General features: G+C 56.5%; 1 long non-coding RNA gene across 1 annotated transcript; it reads right to left on the bottom strand.

Moving 5' to 3' along the window:
• Positions 1-6157, bottom strand: LOC113224454. Its single transcript, XR_003309187.1, has 3 exons — positions 6021-6157; positions 1637-1735; positions 1-130 (listed from the first exon to the last, which is right to left on the bottom strand). It is a non-coding gene; the product is annotated as an uncharacterized LOC113224454 (long non-coding RNA).
• Positions 6158-8676: the final 2519 nt, after the last annotated feature.

Genomic DNA, 8676 nt, shown 5'->3' on the forward strand with positions numbered 1-8676 from the left:
AGGATGGAGACCCCCGGGGCCTCGGTGAGCTTCCTCTGCAGCAGGGGATGTGGGTGGATGGCATCTGGCTTCACATAGGGTGTGTAGCCGGAGAGCAGGTAGGACAGGCAGATCCCAGAGGGGCCGTTACCTGGGGAGAGACGGTGGAGGTTAAAGGGGTGGCCTTTTCAGGTGGGAGATACTACTGTGGAACGCTTGGATCTAGATGTGGCACATTCATTCATGTATCCTTCATTCATAAAAATAAAATATTGATTAAGCCCTTAGCCTGTGCCAGACACTGTGCCTAATGATAATTTAAAAAAGAAGGAATGAATAACTGCTGAGAGCCTCCTCTGTGCCAGGAATTGTACTGAGAGCTTTCGCAATAGCCTCACAATAGCTTCCGCGAGGTAAGTGCTACTCTTTTCCTCCTTTTATCCTTGAGGAAATGGGTACAGCGAGGTGAAGTAACTTGCCTGTGGTCACACGGCTGGAAGGTAGACGAGCCGGGATGAAAACCCAGACAGAGGGAACCTCTGACAACACGACTGACATTCTGAGATTGCTAAGAACTAGGTCAGATGCATGAGTGAATGTAGCACAGACTGCTACGTGGCCTGGGGGCGAGCTTGAGTTGTGGGTGCTCGTGGGTGCTCAGGGGTGCCGGGCCACCTGTTGGGTCTGCTGCTTGCATGTCTGAAGAACTGCGCCACCATCTGTGGTGCTTCTTGGGCAATTCACCAGGCACAGCCCTGCGATAGCGCTTCTCTTTTTATCCGTCCTTTCCCCTCACCTTATCTCGTCTGATTCAGAATATTACTCATATGTAGGATACCAGGAGGAACCATAAGAAATCGCAGGCACCCATCTGTTTTTGCCTTACAGAAATGACCATCTCACGTGGCTCAGCTAGATGCCTGCATACTGGGGGGTCATCTGTCCCCATTTTTGCAGACAGAGGACAGGAATCATAAGCCGCTGCTGTGTGTCCTCTCGTGTGGGCACCAAGCACAGTGCTGGGCACAGGGTAGTCATGGGACCAGTGTGGGCTCAGGACCAGGCCTCCCTGCCCCACGCTGGGTTGCCTCCAGCTGATGGGTGTGTTCTAGAGCCCTGGGTTCTCGGAGGCGTAAAAGGGAATGATAGTTTATAAACTGCTAAGCCTAGCACTGGCCACATAGTAAACACTCAATGGCTGAATTTAAAGACCACTGTAAAGAGGCCAGGCCTGGGCCAAGCACGGTGGTTCACACCTATAATCCCAGCACTTTGGGAGGCTGAGGCAGGCAGATCACTTGAGGTCAGGAGTTCGAGACCAGCCTGGCTGACATGGCGAAACCCCGTCTCTACTAAAAATACAAAAGTTAGCCGGGCGTGGTGGCGGGCACCTGTAATCCCAGCTACTCGGGAGGCTGAGGCAGGAGAATCGCTTGAGCTCGGAAGGCGGAGGTTGCAGTGAGCCAAGATCGCACCACTGCACTCCAGCCTGGGTGACAGAGTGAGACTTTGTCTCAAAACAAAAACAAACAAACAAAAAAACCCCCAAAATACAAAAAAAGAAGCCAGGCCTGGACTTGCCCAGCTCCTGCCCTCAGACCTGGGGGGTACCCGGAAGGCTCAGTGGAGCCCCTCCCCGGCTGGCACTGACACTCACCCACGATGATGACTGGGAGGGGCTCTGAGCTGCTGGCGCCGAGGTGGTCCTTTCCGGAGGAGCTCATGGCTGGTGGGGGGCTTGGGGCTGGCGGCGGACCTGGAGCGGGGGAGAGGGGAAGGAAGAGCCCGTTCGGGTGAGGCCTGGGTGTCCACACAGCCACTCCACCTCCCGGCTAGGGTGGCCTCCTGTGGCCCCTAGCGTCTTGTCCGGGGTCCCCGTGAGGCACATCTGATGGGACTCCCTTCTTGCTCCCACACAGCCTATCTGCCCCACCCCTCTCCGGTCATGCAGGACGTGACCTCCCCGCCTCTGGCCTGGTCGCCCCAGGCAGCCACTGTCCCTCTGAGCCTGACTCTGCTCTCCCATCTCACTGGAGCAGCAACAGTCCCCGAAGCTCATTATCTGTCTTCCCGAGAGGCCATTCCAGCCCAACCCAGGAACAAGCCCTGCCAGGCCCTTCCGTGGGCCACAGCCCTCGAGTCCCAGTGTGGCCTGGTGGACTTTGGAGTCGTCACCCAGCCCTGGTAAGTTGCTCCCTATCCCATTCCTGGGCCTCTCTGGGTCTCAGTTTCCTCATCTGTAAAATGGAAGCCACGAGTCCCTACCTCCTAGGATGGCTGAGGAACGCAGTGGCGTCACAGACGGGAAGCACCTGCCTGGAGCGAATTTGCCACGGGGAAAGGGCCAGCGCTGTGGCCTGCCCCAGGGGCCGGGCTGGACGTGGGGAAATGGAAGCAGTGGCCAGGTTTGGGGACGTGCCGGTGAACCTGCCATCTCTGGGGCAGTGGCGCCCTCTGCTGGCCCCAGGCCCAAATCGCTCAAAGGGACACAGGTGCTGGTCCTAGAGCTGCCGGTGCCCGGAGGGGCATCAGACCCACCTTCTCCCCTACCCCAGCTCGCAGAGGACACTAGCCTCACCCGAGGGCCACATGCTGCCATCCTGAGAGCCACGAGGCAACACCCTTGTGGGCACAGGGATGGTGAGCATTTGGCACTTACTCCGTACCGGGTATTTGACATGCTTTTTCTCATATCCGCCTCACACTGACCCTGTGCAGTCCTGGCCGTGTTAATGTCCCATTCCACAGATGTGTGGACGGGGCTCAGAGAGGTCGCACAAGCTTCTCAGTGTCATGCAGCTGGCTTTGAAACCCAGGGCTCGCTGGTGCCAAGGCCCTGCCAGTGCCACCACCCACGCCATTGGGCCTGTCCCCCGTGGAGATCCAGGGTCCATCCAGGTGTCACACTCACAGGGGAAAGACTGAGTGGGAGGACACTGGGCTTGGACCATCCAGAGTGGCCAGAGGTGGGGGCCCAGGGTCACCTGCCTCCAGAATTCTTCCAGAGAAAGTGGGAATCTGGATTTCTATGCGAATTATCTGATTTGAAGAAGCGCGCAATGAATGAAAGCAGTTTTGGAAGATCCTTAACAGGCCAACCAAACACAGCTGAGACCAGTGTGTGGCCTCTGATGTGTGCAGGGTGACAGAAACACCATCGTCCGCCTCCAGGCAGGCTGCGAGGAGATGGATGAGAGACTGCCATACAGATGGGCCACTGAGAGGACCCAAGTGTTCCCCCCACAGTGACAACAACTGACCTTCTCACAGCGCTCTACAGTGGGAAGGAGGTTGCATCTACGGCAGTAGCATCCAGGCCGCTCAGCAGCCTTGACAGGTGAGCCCTGTCACCTCCGTCTTGCAGGGGAGGAGAAGGAGGCTCCGAGGTGAGGATGAGCCCAGCAGGGAAGGGGTCTGTCAGGGACCCCTGTGTTGGTGCTCTCTGCTCCCCTGAGCGCGGCCTTTCTTGCCTCCGCTGGGGTGGGGGCCAGAGACAGCTTCCGTGTCCTGTCTAGGCAAGCCCGTATGCCCAGCACCCAAGACCTCCTCCTCCCTTTCTGGAGAGAAGGAAGGTGACATCCTGCACTCGCCAGGGACCACATGGCCTCTTCATGCCCAGCTCCCTGCAAGGCCCCAGGATGCCTGCCTGGGGAGGGGATTTCAGGGTGATGCCGCCACCAATCATAATAATAGTAATAGTCACAAGAACAGCAAAGGCAGCATGTGGCTGACGTTTCCATACTTCTGTGGAGCGGGCTGCATGCCAGGCATGATCTCAACACTTAAACACATTAACAAACTGAATCCTTATTTAATCGGGTTGTTGTAAGTACTCTGAGGGCCACAGAGTTTCTCACGGCCCTTTACAGTCTGCAAGGTGGTTGAACCAGCTTTCACAGGCTGGGCTGGATCGGAGCCCAGGTCGCCCTGCTCCAGAGCCTTCTCTGTGCCCCGAGGGCTGTGACAGCTCCTGCTGAGACCCCTCTGCCGGGTGGAACGTGCAGTGTCCATTCCAGGGTCCCCCACTGCTCAGTCACAGTGCTAGTGGCAGGCGGGGAGGCAGAGGGACAGCTGATGACCTGGTGTTCTGGCCGGGAAGGGATCATTTCTCATTGACCCTGAGCGCTGGGTATACCCAGAGGCCTTGGAGAATAGGACTGCGGGTCCCACAGAGCTTTCTCTGGCTCGCTCCTGGTACCTTTCTCTGGCTTGCTCCTGGTACCCTCGAATGGCTCGGAGCCCCTCAGTGCTCATCATGGTCTGCAGGAACAGCAGCCACTGGGGAGCATGGGACCTCCTGGTAAGGGGCTTCCCCACATTACCTCCTTTGATCCTCCTAGCAACCCACTTTGCAGATGAGGAGACTGAGGCTTGGAGAGGTGAAGCCATGCCCTGAGGCTATCCAGCCGGTGGGCGATGGAACCGATATTTGATCCCTGTGGGCTGACCCCCCAGACACCCCAACCCCTTCCCCAAACGGGTGAGCCAACCTGCTCCATCTGCCCCAGTGCACCCGCCCTGGGCCATGCCCTGCCCCCTCCTTTGTTCTTTTGGATTCTCCCACCACTCCAAGAAAGACACTTGCAGGAGCCCCTGTTGGCCAGTGAGGAATCAGAACCGGCTGCCCCTTACCGCCCTCTGCAGGCAGCAGAGGGCACTGATTTACCGCCAGGGCTTTGGGGCTCCAAGTCCAGGGCTCCCTCCTGAGACTGTCCTCAGGCACCTGAACAGAAGCTTCTGGATGCCATATACGTGAGGTCACCACCCAGGGGCTGGACCTGAGAAGTCACTTCCTGTGCAGAGTGACCCAGGAAGCCCCAAAGTCCCAAGCAGCTTGACGCTGTCACTCATTACCTCAGACAAATATGCTGCCAACTTACAAAAGAGCGTTCAAAAGTTTCATTTCAATTCTTTTTGTGCTTTTCAGTTTTATGGAGTTGGAAGAATCAATTTTTAACGTTATCTTTTTAACTCCCTTTGATTGAAGATGGCAGTTGATGGAAAGAAGTTACCATTAAAAATTGATGTTTCAAATTTCACAAAGGCAAATATGATAAAAGAAATGAAAACAGTTGCACCTTCGACTGACGTTTCTTTCAAGTGTGCAGCATTTGTACTTCTGAGGTTGTTAAAGCTGCAAACTGCTCTGAGACTCTGGGACACCTGTATGTCTGCATTTCTTTGGCACCTCTAGTGGCCATTTACTCATTTGCCCTTGAAGACACCCCAAGAGGTGGGCTTTCTTATCCCCACTGTGCAGAGGAAGAAATGCTCTTGAGGAGGAGTGGGCGTCTTGCCTCAGGTCACCTAGGAGTGTCCAAGACCATGGCCACGTGACAAATCTGCCAAGTCCCCTCCAGTAAAACAACTGATTACAGGGAGACCAAGAAAGTGACATAAAGCCCTGGGGGGACTAAAGTGGGAGGAGGTGGTCTGTCCACGCAAGCGGCACTTGCTGTTTATCACAGATGAGCCGTCACCCCAGTGCCGCACACCTGGAGCCCAGGATCTCCTGCAGCTCCCCAGCCTCCCAGGGGCCGCCCTCCCGACCCACCGCACTCTTGAGCCTCCTGAGAGAAGCTAAGTCGCTGGGACCTCCGGGGCTGGGGGCTGTTCACGGGCACCCACGGACCCTGTCCCTCCTGAGCAGGAGAAACAGAAACCCCGAGGGCACCCAGCCTGGCTGCCGATACCGTGGCCTTAGAACAGCCGGGCAGCACAACCGGGCTGGCCACACCCCTCTTTCCTGCTAGGAACGGCGGTTACAGGGGCCAGGGTACGCTGGGACTGTGGCCGCTTCAGCTGCTTGGCTGAGGGTGCCAGGCACCCGGACAGGGACACAGCTGAGGATCTGGGAGGAACCTGGGGTAGGGGAGAATCCTGCTGGGCTGCAGAGAGCCCAGGGGAGGGCCTCCACTCGGGACCACCCGGGATCACTGCCTGGCGCCCCGGCTCTGCAGACCCTCCTGTCCAGCTGGGCCTGCCCCTGGTGCCTGGGATGTGCCTGATTCCCTGCCCCGGAGCCTGGCCCCGACACTCACCTGACAGGCAGTGGTGCGGGAGCCCGGTGAGCCTGGCCAAGCTGTGCTCTAGGAGGGTCAGGGGATCACAGATCACAGAGTCCCCGTGAGATGGGGACACCCATTACCCTGTGGGGATCCAAGAGGCTCTGAGAGGCCAGAGGGAAGCGAGGGTATTTCACAGGGAGGGAGGAGGCGGCGCAGGCAGTGGGCGGGGCCAGGAAAATCACTTTCATAAGCGTGAGTCAGCAGGGACCCGTGATGAATGAACTTGCACACTGGGCGGGTGTCACGCTGCCTGCCTCATGGCCAGCCTTAAAGGGCTCCTGCTGGGCAGCCAGCCAGGGGGCCTAGGGTGACGCTGCCTCCCAGCCACCTCCCCCCAGCCAGACCCCCGTCCCCGGGGCTCAGTCTCTGGAGGAGGAACCAGTGACCTCTGAATGAGCCAGCCTGGCCTTTCCCACAAGGGAGGAGGAGATGGCTTTGTCCAGCACACAAAGTAAACCCGTCCAGTTCCCTCATTCCACCTGGATTCTACTGCACCCTCCAGCCCCCAAAAGCCCTCTGGCACCAGCCTGCCTGGGCTGAGAATCCAGCTTTGCCATTTCCTGGCAAGCTGCTTAGGGCCCACACCTCAGTTTTCTCATCTGAAAACTGGGGCCAAGTCACAGACTGTCTCTGCCAGAGCGGCTGTGAGGGTTTAAATGACATCTTTCTTGGCTGCCATGCTTAGAACTTGAAGCCTGCTCCCTGGCTCTTCTCTCCTGTTTTGTGTGGGTAGCACTGCACACCCCACACCGTGCTGTTTCCTAATTATTATTATTATTATTATTATTATTATTATTATTATTATTATTATTATTATTATTATTATTATTTGAGACGGAGTTTAGCTCTTGTTTCCCAGGCTGGGGTGCAATGGCGCGATCTCGGTTCACTGCAACCTATACCTCCCAGGCTCAAGCGATTCCCCTGCCTCAGCCTCCTGAGTAGCTGAGATTACAGGCGTGCGCCACCACGCCTGGTAATTTTGTATTTTTAGTAGAGATAGGGTTTCACCATGTTGGCAAGGCTGGTCTGGAACTCCCGACCTCAGATGATCTGCCTGCCTCAGCCCCCCAAAGTGCTGGGATTACAGGTGAGATGCTGCACCCGGCCTGTTTCTGAATTATTTTATTGTCTCTCTTCCCAAACCAGAATGTGAGCTCTGTGTGGGCAGGAAGGTGTATTTGTGACTGCTCTACCCAGTGTCTAGAACAGCACTTAGCACACATTGGTGCTCAATATCGGTTAAACAGAAGGGAGGCAGGGAGCGAGGGAGGGAGGGAGGGAGCGAAGGAGGGAGGGAGGCAGGGAGGGAGGGAGGAGGGAGGGAGGAAGTTGACACGGTACACACGTAGACCTCAGTGTACGTTCGCTGTTATTTGCAGTGTTGATGTTGTTGTAGACCTTGTCCTCCCCTCTGCCACCTTGGAGGGGGGGCATGGGGGGTGCACCTGTGAGTGCAAACTTTAAGAGGGAACCAAAACCAGTAAACAAAATAATATTTTGAGGCAATTTAAAAACTCCAAATTAATGTAAAAAAAGCCAGGATAAACCGACAGCTTCCAGAGAGCGCCTTGGGGCTGATGCAAAGGGAGAACCAGGACTTCCAATGCTGTGTTTATAATGAAAGTTGGATCTTTTTTTCATTCTGGATTTTTTTTCTTGAATTTTGATTTGTAAGAACACTGCATACACACAGTATGTATTCTGGTGATGGGGGTGCTTTGGTGCCACTAAAATTTTGTGCCTGAGGTGATGCCTCACCCTCCTCACCCTCGTTCTGGACCTGGTGGCCACAGCCCTGCCCTGGAGTCATGTACAGCCTGGAAACCACAGCCCAGGGCCCCGGAGCATCTGCCGGCAGGGGCTGGGGCTGGGTCCTGGTGAAAAACACTTCTGATGAGGTGAGAGTAGCAGGAACCTACAGAGGGGAGGGACGGAGGGAGGGAGAGAGAGAGAGAGAAAATGAGAATGTGGTGCATGTGTGCACATGTGCTCATGTGTGCATGTGTGTGTGTACCTGTGTGCCAGTGCTGGCACTAAGGGAGGGCCTGATGGCTGGGCGTAAGGGTTTAGGGGGCACAATGAGAAGCTGGGGTGAAAAAGCTTAGGGAAGAGGTTAGACGCAGTTGGTGCCACGTGCACAGAGGGCCAGGAGGGCTGGGGAGAGAGCCAGGACTGAGCTGGGTCTCTCCTTCTCCTCCTCTGCCTCCCTGGGTGACCTGTGCCCAGGGCCCTGTGATCGGAGAGCCCAGAGTTTGGTTTAATGCTCGGCTGCCACTGCCTTAAAATTCTTAATTTTGAACATGAATGTCCTGAATTTCCATTTAGTACTAGGCCCCAAAATCACATGATGCGTCCAGCCTGGGACTGCACCCTGCCTGAGGCTGGGTAGGTGGGAGCTGCCTGTGGGTTCAGCCCTGGCGGGCTGGGTAGGCTTTGACGAAGCATAGTCCCCTCAGCCTCAGTTTTAACCAAGGGAAATGGGCCCTTCCTCCGGGGGCCCTCAGCAGCAGCGTCCCACAGGGTGGAGGGGGCGGAGCAGGAAGCCCCTTGCTCTGAGCCTCGGCTCCTGGCCAGTGTCTAGCCCCACCACAGGTGTGCTGTGTGACCTGGGGTGGGAAGCCTCCCT

Source organism: Piliocolobus tephrosceles, unplaced genomic scaffold (genome assembly GCF_002776525.5).
Source record: "Piliocolobus tephrosceles isolate RC106 unplaced genomic scaffold, ASM277652v3 unscaffolded_44823, whole genome shotgun sequence".
In the NCBI taxonomy this organism is placed as follows: Eukaryota; Metazoa; Chordata; class Mammalia; order Primates; family Cercopithecidae; genus Piliocolobus; species Piliocolobus tephrosceles.